Source organism: Drosophila kikkawai, unplaced genomic scaffold (genome assembly GCF_030179895.1).
Source record: "Drosophila kikkawai strain 14028-0561.14 unplaced genomic scaffold, DkikHiC1v2 scaffold_326, whole genome shotgun sequence".
Classification (NCBI taxonomy): Eukaryota; Metazoa; Arthropoda; class Insecta; order Diptera; family Drosophilidae; genus Drosophila; species Drosophila kikkawai.
The window spans coordinates 19,235-25,728 of record NW_027222675.1 but is presented as its reverse complement, the minus strand read 5'-3'; the positions used below and the strand labels follow the sequence as shown (position 1 = coordinate 25,728).

General features: G+C 31.6%; 1 long non-coding RNA gene across 1 annotated transcript; it reads left to right on the top strand.

The window, feature by feature from the left end:
* The first annotated feature begins 406 nt into the window (after nucleotides 1-406).
* On the top strand, nucleotides 407-4,800 carry LOC138929561 (uncharacterized). Its single transcript, XR_011445817.1, has 2 exons — nucleotides 407-1,324; nucleotides 4,184-4,800. It is a non-coding gene; the product is annotated as an uncharacterized lncRNA (long non-coding RNA).
* Nucleotides 4,801-6,494: the final 1,694 nt, after the last annotated feature.

Below are 6,494 nucleotides of genomic sequence, written 5' to 3'. Positions count from 1 at the left end.
CAATCTGATGCGAAATTTTTCTTAAGAATTTTGGAAAGACATTTTTTTAAAGATAAATTTGAGGGTAACTTTTCACAAGAAAAATTTTTTTTCGAACTAAGTTCAGAGGTTTCTAATTCCTTTTAATTTTGTCAATTCTGGAAAATGGAAAAGTCAAAGAGAAATATAAAGCCGTTTGACGGCGATAGGTATTCCGTTTGGAAATTCAGAGTAAGGGCTCTTTTATCCGAAAACGATTCTTTAAAAGTAATTGATAAAGATCCTCCTGAAAAAATGACTGATGAGTGGAAGAAAGCAGAAAATACTGCTAAAAGTATAATCATTGAGTTCCTAAGTGATTCATTTCTTGGGTTCGCAAATGATGAAAGCTCAGCAAAAACGATTTTTACCAATCTGGACGCCATTTATGAGCGAAAGAGTCTGGCATCTCAGCTTTCTATCAGAAAGCAATTACTGTCATTAAAATTAAAAGGAGAGGTCACACTTGCAAATCATTTTGTTACTTTTGACGAGTTAATTAGTGAGTTAGTAGCATCAGGGGCAGAGATGGATGAGATGGACAAAGTGTCACATCTTCTATTGACAATGCCAGCCGCCTACGATGGGGTGATAACAGCTATAGAGACTCTATCAGAAGCAAAAATAACTTTGGCATTTGTAAAGACACGTTTGCTAGATCAGGAAATAAAACTTAAAGGTATAAGTAAAGACACAAGTCTTAAATCATTGCAAGCTGTGGGAAATTATAATAAAAAGGAACAAACAAAATTTAATAATTTCAAAAATAAATCAAAATTCAAACCAAACAAAAATAATTTTAAATCAAAATATACATGCCATCATTGCGGTAAAAAAGGACACTTTAAAAAGGATTGTTACCATTTTAAAAGGCTAAATAAAAACAATAAAGAAAACGAAAGTGGAAAACAGGCTCAAGTGGCCACAGTTGAAAAAGGTTTCGCATTTATGTTGAATCGTGCTATAATTAAAAACAAAAGTGATGTTTCATTTGTTTTGGACTCGGGCGCGTCAGACCATATGATAAATGATAAAGAACTGTTTGCTGACTACATAAGTTTAAAAACACCAATTGAAATATCAGTGGCAAAGTGTGGTGAATTTATTTATGCTACGGCAAAAGGCATAATGAAACTTAAAAATGAGTTCCAGAAAAACATTACTTTGGAAGACGTACTTTATTGCAAAGATATTCCACATAATTTAATCTCTGTTAAAAGAATGCAAGAGGCTGGAATGGTTATTGAATTCAACGCAGGAGGTGTCACGGTTACAAAGAACGGTAACATAATTATTAAAAACTCCTGTAAGTACAATGTGCCAACTATGGAATTTAAAATATGTTATAAAGCACATACATTAAACAATAATCATTTTAAACAGTATCAGTTGTGGCATGAGAGGTTAGGACACGTTAGCAAGGGAAAATTTTTAGAACTCATACGATATAATATGTTTGAAGATACTGAAGTGTTAAAGAATGTCCATCCAAATGAAGATATATGTGAAGCATGTGTTAAAGGCAAACAATCAAGATTGCCATTTGAAAAATTCAAAGATAAAAGTTACATTAAAAGACCATTATATATTGTGCATTCTGATGTTTGTGGCCCTATTAGCCCTCCTACTATCGATGGGAAAAATTATTTCGTTGTTTTTGTCGATCAGTTTACACACTATTGTGTTACCTATTTAATAAAATATAAATCCGAAGTATTTTCCGTTTTCAAAGACTTCATTTCGAAAAGTGAAGCCCATTTCAATTTGAAGGTTGTCAATTTGTATATAGACAATGGGCGGGAATATTTGTCAAACGAAATGAGAGAATACTGTGTGGAGAGAGGAATTACTTATCATCTTACAGTGCCACATACACCCCAATTGAACGGGGTATCTGAACGTATGATAAGGACTTTAACAGAAAAGGCTAGATCCATGATACATGGCGCAAATTTAAGTAAAAGTTTCTGGGGTGAAGCTGTCTTAACAGCAACTTATTTAATTAACAGAAGCTCAAGCAAAGCATTGAAAGACATAACAAAGACTCCCTATGAATTATGGCATGAAAGAAAGCCATGTCTAAAATACCTGAAGGTATTTGGTGCAACGGTATACATACACAACAAAATCCGAAAACGAAAGTTTGATGAAAAATCAAAAAAGGGTATACACGTTGGGTATGAACAGAATGGGTTAAAAATTTGGGATGTTGAGTCTAGAAAATTTATTGTGGCAAGAGATGTAATTGTCGATGAGACAAATATGAAAAATTCTAGGACTGTGGAACAAAATTTTAATTTTGTGGAAGAGTGCACTGAAAGTGATCAGCTTGATATCCTCAAAGAAATGGAGGATGGTATAGATGTGAGTAAACACATGGAAAGTGATCAACAATGTATCCTAAATAAAAGTAAGGAAAGTGCAGAAGAAAATTTCCGGAATGAAAGTACGGAGGAAAAATCTAAAATGCAAATTTTAGATATACAGCCTAGTTGTGAAACATCTCTAGAAGAAGAGGCTATAAGTGTTGAGCACCAATTGCCTGATTCACCCCAGAAAGAAAAAGAAACTGAAATAAGGCGAAGTGAGAGATTGAAAGGTAAACCACAAACATCTTATAGATTTCTCAATAATTGTTTAATGAATGCACATGCTTGTGCGAATGATACTCCAAACTCCTTTGAAGATATAAATAACAGAAGTGATAGAGTGGAGTGGGAAAAAGCAATTCGTGAAGAGTTAGATTCTCATACTTATAATAACACATGGAGTATTGTTGAAAAGCCAAAGGATAAAAACATTGTAGACTGTAAATGGGTTTTTACCATTAAACATAACGAACTTGGTGAGAATATTAGATACAAAGCAAGACTAGTAGCAAGAGGCTTCACACAACAGCATTTGATTGATTACGATGAAACATTCGCACCTGTAGCGAGAATTTCCAGTTTTAGATTTATTCTATCACTTTCAAACCAATTTGACTTAAAGGTTCACCATATGGATGTGAAAACAGCATTCTTGAATGGCCTGCTTAAAGAAGATATATATATGAAAATTCCTCAAGGACTACCTTTCGAAAATGATAAAGTCTGTAAATTGAACAAAGCTTTATATGGCCTTAAACAAGCTGCAAGATGCTGGTTTGAGGTATTTGAGAATGTTTTAAAAGAAATTGGTTTTGAAAACTCCGCTGTGGATCGTTGTATCTATATATTAGATAAAGGATGTATCTCTAAAAATATATACCTGCTCTTATATGTTGATGATTTAGTAATAGCTACTGAAAACATTGACACCATGACTAAACTAAAATCATATCTCATGACAAAATTTAGAATGACTGACTTACTTGAAATTCGTTATTTTATAGGAATAAAAATAGAAAGAAAATCAAACAAGTTCGAGCTCAGCCAGACGCCTTATATTAAAAATATTTTAAAGAAATTTAACATGGAAGAATGTAATCCAGTAAGCACTCCACTACCAAGTAAAATAAATTTTGCGGCCTTAAGCTCAAAAGAAAGTTATGATGCACCATGTCGAAATTTAATAGGCTGCTTGATGTATGTAATGTTGTGTACAAGACCGGATTTGTGTGCATCAATTAGTATATTAAGTAGATATACTAATAATAATAATATTGAATTATGGACATGTTTAAAAAGAGTTCTTAGGTATTTGAAAGGAACAGCTGATCTTAAATTAACTTTTGTTAAGAACTCTAATTTCAAAAATATTATTACAGGATATGTTGATTCTGACTGGGCGGGTAGTGAGTGCGATAGAAAAAGTACAACCGGTTACATATTTAAATTATTTGAATCATATGTTATTTCATGGAATACTAAGAAGCAGAACTCGGTGGCTGCCTCATCAACTGAAGCCGAGTACATGGCTCTATTCGAAGCAGTTAGAGAATCTTTGTGGATTAAGTCTTTAATGAAAAGTATTAAATTTGAAATTAATGAAGCGATAAAACTTTACGAAGATAATCAGGGATGCATTAGCATTGCAAACAACCCCTCATGTCACAAACGATCAAAGCATATTGATATTAAATACCATTTTTCTCGGGAACAGATTGAAAATAAGCTAATTGTTCTTGAGTATATTTCCACAGACAACCAACTAGCTGATATTCTTACAAAAACTTTACCTGCAGCCAGATTCCTCAAGCTAAGAAGCAGAATGGGTCTTACTGATGACGATGAACAACAAACCTAAACCAAAAAGGATGAACACTCCTATCTACTATGAAATATCTTCTTATTTTGCGTTTTTTTTTTTTTTTTATTAAATTTTTGAACTTAAATTTATTTTAATTTATCTACATATATATTTGCTTGGTTTGATTGGGTTTTTCTGGGTTTTCCCCAATCCATGCAACAAATGTTGAACCAAGATATTGTATGCACCCCAGAAGGCACAGCATGTCTTATAAGTTTTTTTTTGTACTGAATTGTTTTTTTTTAGTTTATTTAATGTTGTTTTTGAGGAGGTGTATTAAATGCAACCAACATAAGTCTGCAACATTGTTTGGCTGCAAGACAAAAGCAACATCAAATACTTAGAATTAAATGTTGCGGAGATCCTCGGATACCTAGAATTAAATGTTGCGGAGATCCTCAAATACCTAGAATTAAGTGTTGCGAAGATCAACTATAAAAGGGACACATTGAAATGTATTTAGTTTAGTTCGCGTAAAACAACCTTTGTGAATAGTAGATGTGCTGTGCCAAATGAAAGAAAAGACTCATTAAATATAATTATAAACTATAAGTGCATATGTGTTGTTAAAAAGGAGGGTGGTTTTTGCCAACAACAAATTTACAATTGAGTATGCAAATGTATTAGCCTTGTAAAAACTAATATAAATAGAAATTCTGAAGTGGATACAGGCATTATTAGCTGAGTTGTGTACTTTTTGTTTACAAATTTACAATTAAGTATGCAAATGTATTAGCCTTGTAAAAACTAATATAAATACAAATTCTGCCGTGGATACAGGCATTATTAGCTGAGTTGTGAACTTTTTGTTTACAAATTTACAATTGAGTATGCAAATGTATTAGCCTTGTAAAAACTAATATAAATACAAATTCTGAAGTGGATACAGGCATTTTTAGCTGAGTTGTGAACTTTTTGTATACAAATTTACAATTGAGTATGCAAATGTATTAGCCTTGTAAAAACTAATATAAGTACAAATTCTGCCGTGGATACATGCATTATTAGCTGAGTTGTGAACTTTTTGTTTACAAATTTCATTATTATCTGAGATGTGAACTTTTTGTTTACAAATTAACAATTGAGTATGCAAATGTATTAGCCATGTAAAAACTAATATAAATACAATTTCTGAAGTGGATACAGGCATTATTAGCTGAGTTGTGAACTTTTTGTTTACAAATTTACAATTGAGTATGCAAATGTATTAGCCTTGTAAAAACTAATATAAATACAAATTCTGCCGTGGATACATGCATTATTAGCGGAGTTGTGAACTTTTTGATTACAAATTTACAATTGAGTATGCAAATGTATTAGCCGTGTAAAAACGAATATAAATACAAATTCTGAAGTGGATACATGTATTATTAGCTGAGCTGTGAACTTTTGTCTACAGATTTACAATTGAGTATGCAAATGTATTAGCCGTGTAAAAACTATTATAAATACAAATTCTGAAGTGGATACAGACATTATTAGCTGAGCTGTGAACTTTTTGTTTTCAAATTTACAATTGAGTATGCAAATGTATTAGCCGTGTAAAAACTATTATAAATACAAATTCTGAAGTGGATATATGCATTATTATCTGAGTTGTGAACTTTTTGTTTACAAATTTACAATTGAGTATGCAAATGTATTAGCCTTCTAAAAACTAATATAAATACATATTCTGGTTGGATACATGCATTATTAGTGGAGTTGTGAACTTTTTGTTTACAAATTTACAATTGAGTATGCAAATAAATTAGCCTTCTAAAAACTAATATAAGTACAAATTCTGCCGTGGATACATGCATTATTAGCGGAGTTGTGAACTTTTTGTTTACAAATTTACAATTGAGTATGCAAATGTATTAGCCTTCTAAAAACTAATATAAGTACAAATTCTGGTTGGATACATGCATTATTAGTGGAGTTGTGAACTTTTTGTTTAAAAATTTACAAATGAGTATGCAAAGGTATTAGACGTGTAAAAACTAATATAAATATAAATTCTGCCGTGGATACATGCATTATTAGCTGAGTTGTGAACTTTTTGTTTACAAATTTACATTTGAGTATGCAAATGTATTAGCCTTCTAAAAACTAATATAAGTATAAATTCTGCCGTGGATACATGCATTATTTGCGGAGTTGTGAACTTTTTGTTTACAAATTTACAATTGAGTATGCAAATGTATTAGCATTGTAAGAACTAATTTAAATATAAATTCTGCCGTGGATACATGCATTATTAGCTG